We start from the raw sequence: 14,128 nt of genomic DNA, 5'->3' as shown, positions 1-14,128 counted from the left end.
TTTTGTGGTCTCACCTCGAGTCTTGTGTGCAGTTCAGGGCACCACAATATAAAAAAGTATAAAGTTCTTACAAAGTGCCCAAAGGAGGTCCACAAAGCTGGTGAAAGGAAAGCCGTATGAGAAGTGGCTGGGATCACTTGGTCTGTTCAGCCTCAAGAAAAAGAGATTGAGAGGAAACAATCATGGTTTGCAACTTCCTCGTTAGTGGAAGAGAAGGGGCAGATGTTGATCTCTTCTCTCTGGTGACCAGTGACAGGACCTGAGGAAACAGCCTGAAGCTGTCAGAGAGTCTAGGTTAGATACTTGGAAGAGATTCCTCTCCCTGTGGGTGTTTGGGCACTGGAAGAGGCTCCCCAGGGAACTGGTCACAACACCAAACCTGACAGAGTTCAAGTGCACATTTCAAGAAGTGCTCTCAAGCACATAGTGCGTTTTTTTGGGACTCTTCTGTGCAGGGGCAGGAAGTGAACTCAATCATTCTTGTGGGTCTATTCCAGCTCAGGATATTTTATGACACTGTGCTGATTACCCACCTCTCTTCTTCCCTCTGGTAAAGCCCAGATCCTGACTGGAATGTAGAGCAAGGTGGTGGTTCCTGGGGGTAGCTCACTGAAATCCCTGCACTCCCATCAGTGAGGTGAGGCTGCTCTGAGGGAGCTGGGCACACCCCAGAGCTGAGCAACCCCTCTGCTGGTTCAGAGCTGCATCCAGGGCTGGTGCCAGAACACTGAAACCATTGGACTGGGACTCCGAAGAGAAAAGTTGAGATCTGGGCTCCAGGAGAGGCAAGAAACATTTTAAATATGGTCCAGATTTAATTCCTGACATCTGCACTATTTATTCTTCTTTCCCATAACTACTCCTACTGCTTGACTACTCTTTGTTGACTCCTGGGAATGAGTAAGTTGAGAACATGATTAAGACATAATATGGATGGCTGAAAGTTAGCACATGCCCGTGACATCTGCTCTGACTGGAGGAGGTGGAGACACTGAGGGCAAAAGTTAAGTTAATCCTTCACTCCATTCTTGGGAGAGCCAAGAATAAATAATAGCTCATTCTCATTCATGGGAATGCAAAATACAAGGAAATGTAGAGCAAGCCAGAGACTAGAGAGGCCAGCTATGTTCATAAGCTGTATGTGTGGAACATTTCCATAGGAAAAGACTGTTCCATGTACTGATAGCAATCTCCAATAGTTCATTTAAAGATTAGCTTAAAATAAATAGATCATATATTGAATTTCTGAATTCCAGTGACTATCTGGAAAAGCTAGTAAAAAAAAAAAAAGTTTTATAAAAAGTTGATGCATTAAGGTTGTGTTTTATCTACAGTATACTTATGAAAGTTACTGAAAGTTGTAAGAAAAATAAATAAATAACTCACAATAAATTACTTAACAGACATTTCTAATTTGGAGGGATTTTTTTCCCACAAACACAAGTAACTCCCATAGTGGACACTCCCCACTATTTTCCCCACACAAATTGCACTTGGTGGACAATAAAGAACTAGGGTTTTATAACCATATAAGATTTCTATTCCATCCTTCAGGGAATACCAATACCATTAATATGTAAATCCTCTTCCTTTACTCAGTCAAGTTATTAACTAAAAAGTTATCTCTGCATTAAGTATCCAAATGCATCCTAAACAAGATTCAACATATTTTGAACCTCTATGGTCGCAATGCTTCATTAAAAATGGAGGTGTGAAAAGTTTTATCACATATCTTCTCCTTCTTCTTCTTCTCCTTCTTCTTCTTCATTACTATTATTATTATTATTATTATTATTATTATTATTATTATTATTATTATTATTATTATTATTATTATTATTATTATTATTATTATACACGTCTGTAAAGCCCTTTTTCTGAAGTTTGGTTTTGTTCCAAACAAGACAAGAAGAAAAAGTCTCAGGATTTTTCATTAAATGCAACATTTAAAAATATTTCATTCTATAGTTGTAACTGAAACAATTATGTCTAAAGGAATCTATTGCATTTAGAATATTTAGATAAATCTAAAAAGACATTCTTTTGACAGCTATCAGTTTTTCCAGTGCTGTTTCTCTTTAAAGGTTGGAAGATACTAAACTCATTTGACAAATTTTTAGCAATTGTTACTATTGATCAACCCTGTTTTGGACCCTCCTTCTCCAGTATTACATATGTAATTTTTTTAAAAAAACCCACTTTTTAATATAAAACTGTAATCATAGAATCATGGAATAATGGAATGGTTGGGCTTGGACGGGGCCTCAAAAGTTCATCTTTCCCAACCCTCTGCCATGGGCAGGGACACCTTCCACTCGATGAGGATCCTCAAAGCTCCATCCAACCTGTCCTTGAACACTTCCAGGGATGGGGCATCCTCAGCTCATCTGGGCTACCTGTTCCAGTGCCTCACCATTCTCTGATTAAAGAATCTCTTCCTAACACCTGTCTTATCTAACTCTCTCATCTTTTACTTTAGAACCACCCCACCTTGTCCTGTGTAAATCAGCCTGTGTAAAAAGTTGTTCAGTGATGAAAATTTAAAACGTTTGAAAGCAAATGCGAAGCAGCCTTTGCTTATGTTTTTTCTCTTTTTCTCTCTGTACCCCTCATTGTGTGTCTGTGCATCACATCAGATAGACAGAGCCCTGCCTAACTCCCTTCAGACCCATTCACTGGGGAGCTCCTGGAGCCTCTTTGGTCACTACTTCAGCAGCAAACCTGAACACATCCAACCTTGCACCATTCCTGCAAAGAGGGGCTGTGCTGCTATTTTATACTCGGGCAGCTGAGGCACAGTTGGTCTGACATCCCCAAGCAGAGACAACATCCGAGTCTCCCAAGCTGACACCCCAACCACTGACGTACAAAGGAGCTGGAATAAACAAATCCCCCGCTGGTACTAAAGCAATCCAGGCTGAAGTGCCTGCTTTTCCAGAGCCAGGGGAATGCTGACACAGATCACGCACATGTGTTGGTGGATGATGTCTGGGGTTAATATGCCCCTGGAATTCTGACACCATAATGTGCATATTTAGTCATTTTAGCATTTCCTTAAGAAGGAAAACCATGCTGCATACCTGGTACCAGTGTTTATATTACATGACATCATCTTTCATTACAAAATGAAACTTTTTTTAAAATTCATTTTTACTTCAGGAACCTTTCTAATGCATTTCTAGCTATTTCCTCTCCTTGTGTCTTGACGTGAAAATAATAATTTTCCATTTTTGCTGGTCTTAGTCATTCAATTTGCTCCTCTCTAGCTGCTTTTGCCTTTATTTCTGAACCAGGAAAAACAGAGCTTTAACATATTTTTCAGAGAACTATGAGGAAACATATGCATGTTCCTATTTAATTAATACCTAGAAAGCATAACCAAGTCCATAATGTTTATTATGCTTTCTAGTAAAAGTGTTCATTACCATAACATTGATAAACATGTTAACACATTAACAATTTTAGTGAAGTTAATGAGCCTAACTGTTGATAAAAAGATAAATGAGATTTTTTTTTTACTCTTTTAGAAGTAGAATCTTAATATTTACACTTACTGAAATCAAATTCCTCCTAACTAAACCCTAATTGTAAAATTGAAATACATTGCAAAGAAAAGTCAAGAATAATGTTATCTTTGGGAAAAAAAACCAAAACAAAACAAAAAACCAACAAGATATACAGGTTTATCAAAACTAGGACTCTGTTACTTTAATAACGCAAAAAACCACAGATGAGTAGCCCAGCAAAGTGATATTCAACCCAATAGTGTTATTTACCTGGTAATGTAAAAAATACATGGTAATGCAAAAAAACAACAACCCAAAAAACCCCAAGTGGCATATCAAAAATGGAGGAATGTTTGCATAAGCATGTTCTAGCAGCAGTCATCTTACCTTAGTTCGTGCAGGATGATGTGATCATGAAAAGTCCCTTGATGTTTTTGCAAGACTTGGTTTGCTAAGCCAAGTGTCCTGGACAAATGCCACTACATCTGGGGCTATAATGAGAATTCTTTTTCTGCTGGTGCTCAAGTGATTCCCAGAATGAATTTTCATTTGTTTGTTCATGATCACTTCATGTTCAGTTAATCCAAACATTAAGCAGTAGAGCTTCAGCTCAACTGGAGTCAGTGTCTTAGAAATCACCTCAAAGATACCATGATCAAAACTTACTAAATTTTTTTCTAAAAAATGTGTTCTCCTTCAGTGTTTCAGAATAAAACCTGTTCTGCTTAACAGACAGGTTTATAGGGTTAAAACACTCAGAATAACCACAACTGAAAATATTCATTGTAAAATAACCAAATAAACAAATTGCAGTGGAATAACAAATACACAGAACACTGAAGTATTATAGAACAGGAAAAAAAAATAAAAGGTGGGTGGATTTACTTTTCTTATTAAGTTGCTTGGCTCAACTAATGGAAGTATTACACCTGCTTAAAATCTGAATTTTACATGAATTAAATAAGCAATCTTCCACTTATTCCAAATTTTCATGTAGTTTATATATCAGTCCCTAAAGCATTTGTAATTATGCTTACCTGAATATTTCCTGTGATGCAAATAATTTTTTTTTAGTCGTATGACAAGCAATTTTTTTTAAGTACGACCCTGTCTCCCACATTTTTAAAGGAAAATTGTGAAATTTCAATTAACAAACTTTACCAATTTTGATAATCCACATAACTTTTCAGCCATTTAACCTTCATATAAATGTTATTATCATTGCAATATTCTGTTCTTCCTTGTGAAGGTCAACCAACAGTAGTCAAGGTTGGATGCTAACTTTCTATTTTGTTTGTGAGTCATCAATGAAAAAAACACAGGTAAAAAAAGCCCAAAATATTAGGTGAAAGAGAATAGTTGTCCATATTTTCTTCTTTTCTGATACATCAAAGACAGAAAAAAAATTGAGTAACTATGGTACAAAAAGTACTGCCGCTTTTCTTTTTTTGCAGTGTTTTCTTTGGACTTTGAAAATATAAAACATGCAAATTAAAAAGTATAGACTAACAAAAATTCTTTTTTTCTCTTCCACACTAGCTTCCCCCATTTGCCAGTTCAAACAGGAAATGAAGAAATACTGAGAGCAGAAATATGACCACCTAAATTTTAATGTTTATTTCTTTTTTGAAAGTCTACGTATGTATCTGTCTTTCTAAAATCTTGTTTTCCCTTAAGGTAACCTAACCAGTCTAATTTCATCAGACATGTTAGAGTGTCGTAAAAGGTTCCCACAGTAGTTTCAAAAGAAAGAGTTTCTTTTCCAAGTTTACTGTGCAGATCTTTTAATACCATTCTTATTGTTATATTCCAGGATACATATTCTTACAGCAAGTATCTAAAAAAAAATAAATTCAGTGAGCTGCATTTATAATAATGAGATCTAGAATTGCCATGGTATGCACCATTTACTAATGAAAATCATAGTTAAAAGAATAGTTAAGTCCTGCATCAAAGATTTTTAGCCTTTTAAATGAATGCTGTTTCTTAGAAAAAAATTTCTAGAAAGTGTTCTGCAAAATGTTCAGTACATGAAATATTAAATATGGCAAGCATCAATACCAGGGCTACAGTGCTCCATATGTCATTTTTCTAATATAGAGCAGAACTTTTAATTTCAAAAGATGATATGGTTTCAGTTGCAGCCACTACATTGGTTGATTTAATCCAAAAAGTTTTTTTACTTTTTGGCTTGCTTCACTAGAATCTAGTCCCTCAGCTCTCTGGACTGACCTTTATAAACAGCCTTATCTCTGTAACAGGCCAACCCACAAGCTTGGATACATTTACTGGAAATCTGTGCAGCTTTGGATGTGACATGAACTTTGCTTTCTAGGCTGATGTTAATGGCAAAATAAAATGAGCTGAATTCTGAATTTTCAGCTGACGAAATGAGAGTCCTTTACAGCAATGTTGACCTTATCTCTAAAGATTTAATGCTGTGCAAGTAAATTGTTATTGAGCCTTAAAATTTCAAGAGTTATGTAATTTGAGATGCAGTTTAAAGAGAGGACAAAAAAAAGCTCCCTCCTGGAGAGATTTCTTAAGCACCCATAGTTAATTCCTATTATTTTGGGTTTCAGAAATATTTTCCCTATTCAGAAAAATCTCAGATGGCTTTTGGGAAGCATAAACATACAGTCTGCAAGTGATGATCATAACATAAATCTGCTTGATCTTAAATAGGTAAAAGCTCTATTTTCATCTCTTTCCAGAAGATGGTAGCATACTCTTAAAGACTTTTGCAGAACTTAATCAGTCCTCTAGAGTGGGAGTGCTAAAACTAAAACTAAACAGAGAGTAATTAAGAAGAAAATAGTTCAAAAATTTGAACTTATAAAGTTTCAGTTGCAGGGAGAGCCATTTAGGTTCGTGCTTTTATGATTAAATTTGGATCTGGTATTTTCTAGCATCAAAATATTATTGAATAAATAGGTTACAGAAATATTGCGTAAAAGGGAGCAGAATATGTTTTTGATTCTGAAGATTATTTTGCTGTATTTGAGAAAAGAACACATAAATAATTATGTAATACATTGTCATGCAGAAAGCAAGCACAAGAGGACTACAGGTTTCAGAACCTATAACAGTAATGCTATACTCTTCTGAAAAGGACTTGTAGCAGCAGAGAAAAGGTAAACAATTGCTATTTAAAAAATATAAACATACAAATTAAATATAAAATCAATTAATATTCCTATGTCAAATGTGTATTATAAGTATGGAAGTACATCTGTACCCAAATTCTGTCAGTTTCAACAGCTGTAATACTTCTGAAAAGGAAATATTTGTTTGATTTACTAAATTTAAATCCTGAAGAATCCTCATTATATTTACTGTAACTGACTGCAAATTGTAGAACTTTCCTTGCCCTTATTCACACAGAGGCTTTCAGATTTGTGAAATCAAAGCAAATCAAGCCAATCCAAACTGAACCAAGAACAAACAAAACCAAACACATACATTTGGCCCCCAAAGAGTTTTTGATATTAATTTCAGGTATTATTACTCTTTGGGTACTTCTATGCTTGATTTAATTATCCGGTTCTGAATCAAGTAAGTGGCATTTATTTAAATTCTACCAACTAAAAAATAATCCAGTCCAACAGAGAACTGCAGATTTTATTTCTTTTTTTGGTACTTTTCACCTATAGTTAACAACTCACAGTTACACTGTGTTGGCCATAAATCAAAATCAAGGACTTCTGTTTTGTATTTTTAACTGTATGGAGGGTTTCATACTTTTCTAGCTTATAAAAAGAACCAAAGGATGTGCAGTGTTTCTCTAAAGGCATGCAGACACTTCAATTAAGCAATGGTCACGTAAAGTATCACTTTCTGAAAAACTTTCATTTTTCAATTAAGGGATTTCTTCAGCCACTGAAATAATTTTCCTCTATTTTCTTAATTTTTGTTCATGTTTATAAACCTTTAAAAACTTTGAACATGAAAATATGGAAACTGTATTCCTGGAAAATATGCAGAAAGAAAATGTTTCCCTCTTCACTCCTATTGATTGTTTCCCTGTTAAAAAAAAATGGTCAGAATAGGACATTCTTTTATGTTATTATGAAACAGCCATCTGTGCTGCAGAGATTTTATATTTTCTTCTGTGATACCCCCTGGAAGAGATCAGGATACAAAGATGAGTAATGTCAGACACCTTCAATCTTTCCAGGTGCGTAACTTAGTATTTGCAGCTTACAAAGCATTCTGTGGAATGGATGTTGCCAGGAAAGCTGCACCTCTGGATACAGCTACTCCATCTTCTGCTTCCCATCCCCGTGTCAGCTTTGTGTCATCTGTAAGCTATTATTAGCCAAATACAATTTCAGATAATTCATGAGAGTGCTGAATTCTTGGTCAGCTGTCTGTCATTCTGAAAGCTCCTTAGGAACTCCTGCTTCTGTAGGTGGCAGCACCAGGACAGCTTCTCTCTGGGCTCTGACAAATCCTTCTGAAACCTTCTCATCCTGTGATCGTTCTGCAAATGTTTTGACAACAATGCCATAAATCCACACGAAGGAGTAGCAAGGGTTATTGCCTTGATAAATTGTAATACCCAAAATGAATAGAGAACCCTTCAGTCCTGGAAAAGTGTGCATAAAATACTGATCTGTGAATCTTTGGATATTATCTCAGTTTCCTAACAAGCCTTAGATCCAGAGTAAAAAAATTACAGCTAAGCTTTCACAAAAAGAAATTAGTCTTCCTGTCAGGCTAGTCAAATTTTACCAGTAATGCTGTTAAACTTTCAAGATTTTTCCCTGTCACAGATCTAAACAGATTTTAAATTAAATTCCCTATATTTTAGTTAGAATTTGCTTTGTATGTATTGTAATTGCCTTCCCAGCATCTGTTGGGGCATCTACCATGAGTAGTTGCATTGAACCTACACAAAATCCTCACCACAAAATACAAGCGAAAGGGGGTCCTTCTTCTTTAGAAAAACCACAAAAATGAGCTATCCATCTCACTAACCAAATCTTCTTCCTTGCAACAAACTGCAAATGCAGGGATGTTTGTTTAGAGTGACCCTATGCGTCATGGTTTGATTGTCTGCATTTTTCCAGATGTGAGTTAACTTTTGCGTTCTTTCTGATGTAAAGTCCTCCATCTAAATGCCTCTGGATGTTGAAAAATATATGTGCAAATTAACCCCAGCCACTAATAGTCTTCTACAGCCCTGGAGGTGCCAATGAATAGTTTAATCCTGTGTTTTTAAAATGTTAACTCCCTGTAAATGTGGTTTATCTGGAAAGCACCATGTTTGTCTAGTAAGTGTGTCATCTTACTTTCCAAATACAGGACAGAAATATTTATAGAAGATAAGTGCAACACTGAAGAGCACTGTCATCTCTATTCAGTAACAAACCATTACTGTTGCTAAACTTTAAAAATAATTGTTTTCATTTGTCATACTTATATTCTTCTTCTTCTTTCTCTTTCTATTTCTCTTATTCCCTCCTATTTAGTTTTTTTTTTTACTCTTTCTGTCTTTCTCTTATACTTAATTTTTTTTCTTGTCTCCTTTTCTTCACATTCTTTCTCTTTCTCTTTTCCACTTTTTCTTTCTCTTTCCTTCCTTCCCTCACTCTCTTCTCTCACTCTTTCTTCCTTCTTCCTCTCTTTACTTTCTAGTTTATAAATATATCAGACTACTGTATTTCCATCCAGAGATCTTTTACACATTCTTCTTCCATTTCTAACTACTATATTTACTCTTCCAGTAAATCAAATTAATTTCGGTTTTCTTTTTTCTTTTTAGTTTTTTTAACTATGGCTTTTCAGCCACGTGAGAAAGCCTTCTTTACTTTTTATATCATATTTTTTTTCAGTCCATTCTATCTTTTTTTGTCTTCAGAATAAATGACCTACTGATTACACATTATTAGATACGTTTCCTTACACTGACTATAACAAGATAATGATAACAAGTCCCTTGTCAGACATAGCCTTACAAAGTTTAATAACTTCATCTTATATAATGAGGCCTAAAATATTGTTTCCTCATGCTGGGTGCATTATCTTCTGTATTATAAAATTAATATTGACTTTTTTTTCAAGTCTTTACTGGTGGGTTTTTGGTGTTTTTTCTCTGTAGCAGATTCCTCTTGACCACCTTTTTCTATTAATTAGGACTAACTCATCTATATACGGTGGAGAAGATGTCTATCAAATTTGACCCTTTAATATTTCTTTTGTGTTTTTGGTGATCCACTGCATTAGTATTTTACAGTATGGATTATTTATCTCTGATTCTATAAGCTTTCTTTTTCTTTTTTTTCATTTTCCCCACCGTATGCATGCCACCTTCTTCAGTCTCTGCTTCTCCCAGACCCACTGCTGACAATCTTTTTGGAAAGGTTTCTGGCTATTTTATTTTTCTGCTCCAAGAAGTGTTCCCTAATGTTTCTACCTGGGTAACACAAACCTTGTGCATGCTGCAATGTCAGTACCATGGAATTTGGATCCCAGCTCCGTGCTGCTGGGCTGAGCAGAAAGCTCTGACATGCAGAGCAGCAGCGACAAGACAAAGGCTGCAGCACTGAAGTAGCCATAGAAAAGTTCAGAGAGGGTTTTAGTAACATTTTGTCAGAAATAAGTATTCAAATAATGGGTTTGAGTGGAATGAAAGATTGAATTAGCGATGTCTTTAAACACTGGGGATATCTGTAGCTGTAGGGATATGCGTGAGAGACGTTTATTTCAATATTGTGTCACTGAACAATGAAATTAAAGGATTTAGACAGTTACCATCTGTTGTGTCTGGTCTGCAAGTGTCCTGACACTCTGAGTTCCTTATGGCTGTGGCTTCTTAATTTGATTTACTGGCTTAGTGTGTTAATTACTTATCTGGCTATCTCACTCCAGGTTGTATTATTTTTAGAATTTGGACAGGTCATAACAAAGTGAAAGTCATTTTTGGAATAGTACGTCTCAAGGAAATAACCAGAAATAGATACCATATAGAAAGAATAAATTTAGTTATTTTATAAGGGATTGGGCCTGATTCAGTTGCACTGAGGTATTGTGAGTCTCTCCATATCACTTCATTTTTCTCACTGGATGATTGTAAAGGCATTTCAGTGTTTCTTGTGAAAAATACTTCGCTGCACAAGGAAAAATATACTTGAAAGAAATAAATGCAAACCTGTGATTCATGTACCCACACTTATTAAGCACTGGTGTGCTTATAGTTCCCAAACTTTTCACCAAGTGTTTTCCAAACTTTTTAGGTGCTTTCAGGTCTCCTATTTCAGGGCTGCCTTAGGCAGAACTCTCAAGGGACAAGCTCCAGATAAGAAATATCATTAAAGTTCCCAGAGTGATCAGGTACAACAGTCAGAAAGAAAAAAAAAAGTAGACTTTCCTAATTTTTTTCCTAATTTACTAAATATTAATGCCCCTTCAAAATCTCTCCTTAAATCTTTCTACTCCACCATCCTGTAGTTAATATACTTGAAGATGTGGTGAATCCCAAACACCAGAGTACGCAAGCAGTTTATTAATCTTCTTGTTTATTAGATTATTTGAGAAAAAAAAAAAAAAAGTGGAGCAACTAATATCTTAGATTATTCAAGTTAGACAAGAACAAATACACTTTAATTCTTTCAAAAAACGACTGTGGAAACTCAGGTCTGAACATGGAGGTGAACCTGAAATACCAACATTAGCTGTGACAAGGCACAGTAAAATATATAACTCTGCACTAGCATTTGGTGTCATATGGATTGGTTGGTCCCTGTAAGATGCACATGTTTGAATCAGGCAGGTTCTACCTCATTGTACACTGGCAAATTCACAGCTCCAGCACCACTGTTTGTATTTGTGCTGTTACCAAAAGGTAAAGAATGATACAGGTGATCCATCTGTAAAGCTAAAATAAGAAAAGTGCCACAAAAAAATAAAAATGCAGGACATACAAGAGCCAGGTAAAATAACTACAGCAGACTACCTCTATTTATGTACATGCACAGACACAGCAGGCGGACACACTCTTGTGGGATAAGCAATCTGTTCAGAGTGTTTCATTAAAATGCTTTATTGCCTGCAAAGGAATCTATCATTATCTCTTGATTCCTAAGTAGAAAGGCAGCTGATGAGAAGATTCAAATGCAATTTCAAATCTTATAATAGGACAGTAGTATTCTTTGACATACTAGTGTAAGTAATAGCAAGAAGGTGTGTGTGATGCCAGGCAGAACATGGAGAGAAATACATAAAAGTAGAACATAGCCATCCATACAGAAATTTGGCAAGGATACTGATGTCAAGTTTCAAGTTCTTGCAAAAATGGGTATATCATCATTAAAGTAAAAACTGTTCCTGGTTTCTATCCCACTCAAGGCAGAAAACTCTCTAAGATAACATACCCTTCCTCCTATCCTTATTGGCTTAGTTTCAAGCTCTAGATATATAATTTTTAAATTGTCTTTCAGCACAGTTACAGCAATCCAGAGAGCTTGCTCCAGATTGTTCTCACTTAATTTTAGGCAACACACTTAGCATCTAAATTAGGAATATAGTTGTCACAGACTTTCTACACACTATGTGTTGTAGAATAAACATCCACATAGAAAAATTTCAGATGACAGAAATATATTTTGAAATTTTGCATTATTTTGAAAGTCTTCCTCCTAACTGTCACTCTTAGGTCTGTAATTCAGTAAAGCAGATATATCCTTTCAAAACAACTTTATTTTCATTTTACAAAGTCATAGTCAACCTATAGTGGTGTCACAGTCAGACCATGACCTTATGTCAGCAAAGTGCTCTCTTGATATTAAATTCAAGTTAAGATATTTCACTTTCTGATTTCTTCACAAATGTTTAATAAAATGGACTTGCGCTTACCAAAAAAAAAAAAAAAAAAAGTTTCTAATCTGCATTGAATAATTTTCATTCACCCACAGACCAATATGGAAAAAGAGCAATGCCACTTTGATGCCACTTTGAAGGGAAATCAAGCCCTGATTATATCACTCAGTGCAATCACAGGTATGTTGCTAATAGCAGATTGGTAGGTTATGGAATCAAATACACAAGTACAGTTTTTCTTGCTGGGTAGCTTTGTTCTCATCTCACTCAAAAATGACTTCAATCAGTGGCTGTAAGTGTAATGATATCATGATTTGATCTAAATGCATCCTGCTGGAAAGCCTAAGCAGTTGAGAGAGAAAGAGTGTGAACTAATTATTTGTGTTGTCTGGAAAAAAAGAGATTGCAGAGTAAGGACCACAAAATCCCAGAAGATTAAATGCCAAGTTTGTTGGGTTTTTTTTATTATGCTCTTCTCTTAGTTTCTAAGCTGATGGGATTTACTGCACACAAAGTATCCTAATATTTCATTTTTTGTTTCCAGAGTAATAGAGATCTATCTTATCAATAAAAAATGTCACTATTATTTGTCACAATAAAATAAGTGAAGTGAATAAGTAAATATTTATCAAAACATTTCAAAGGAAGAAAATGGCTCTGGATTGTGTAATATATATTATTTTATATGCCAGACTACAAATAGAAGGCTCATAAATCACATCCTAAAGAACAAAAAAATAATTACTGTTACAAGTACCTCCACTTCTCCAACAGCCAGTAAATCCCTTGCACAAACACATATCTACATTGCTCAAAAACTTTCATGAACACACGTCAAATCATTCTCAATCTACTATAATTTGACATGAAAAATTATACTATCTGTTTTTACTATTTATATTTAGAATGACATGCATGCAGAGACCTATGACTAAGGTTAGATAGCTTTTAATCATCACTGACAAATTCACACATGCAACTATTGATTGCAAATCCAAAGGATTTTAAAACAAAGATGTTAATATGCATCTGTCTGAATTTTGGCTTGTGATATCAGAGACTGGTGAGTAGTGTTCATTAGAAAATATTGATAAACTTGGGGATATTTAGAAGTTTTTCACATAATCACACTTTGCTGGTGGTGTACCCTGATGTATTAGTTTCTCTTTTTCTCATGTGTTACAATTTGCTAATGGCAAACATATGTAATTAATTGAACATTGTTTATTAGTCTAGAATATTTTATTTCTACTGTTGTGCCCAGAATCTTGTTTAAGGGAAAAGAGAAAACATGCCTTGTATATAAAGCAGATAATTGTTAACATAATTGAAATCTCAAGAGTCTGTTCAAGAATCACTGTGAGCCCAGATAAAATTATTATAGCAAGAGAAAATGAAAACTAGGAAATTAATATTATAATAATAATAATAATAATAATAATAATAATAATAATAATAATAATAATAATAATAATAATAATAGCAATAGTTTAAATTGTTATACAGACACTTCTTTGCTTCTATCTCTTTATGTGGTGGTGGACTCACCTACCATTTCTCCTCTGAATCCAAGGCTGGTGGCTGAATCTGGTGCTGGAGTGATGCCATGATGAGTTGTCCGGAGTTTTCACTGGCAGGAATATGACGTGTGTGTCAATCATTTATTGTTTGTCACTCTGTGATTCACTTGGGCAGTTTGATACACCACTTCCCATTCTGCATTGCTCTGTAACTCCTTGTTACATCTGAATTTACAGAATGTGGTGAATTTAGCAGATGTAGTATCATTCTTTTATTCTGTT

At 35.0% G+C, this 14,128-nt stretch overlaps 1 long non-coding RNA gene across 1 annotated transcript in view; it reads right to left on the bottom strand.

Moving 5' to 3' along the window:
* LOC131592060 (uncharacterized) overlaps positions 1-13,917 on the bottom strand; it is a 33,905-nt gene extending 19,988 nt beyond the window's left edge. Inside the window, exon 1 of the long non-coding RNA XR_009280516.1 lies at positions 13,875-13,917. This is a non-coding gene — a long non-coding RNA (uncharacterized LOC131592060). The remainder of the gene's footprint in view (positions 1-13,874) is intronic.
* Positions 13,918-14,128: the final 211 nt, after the last annotated feature.

This window comes from Poecile atricapillus, chromosome W, assembly GCF_030490865.1.
Source record: "Poecile atricapillus isolate bPoeAtr1 chromosome W, bPoeAtr1.hap1, whole genome shotgun sequence".
In the NCBI taxonomy this organism is placed as follows: domain Eukaryota; kingdom Metazoa; phylum Chordata; class Aves; order Passeriformes; family Paridae; genus Poecile; species Poecile atricapillus.
The sequence above is the reverse complement of the archived record's forward strand: the minus strand, read 5'-3'. Positions and strand labels throughout refer to the sequence as shown.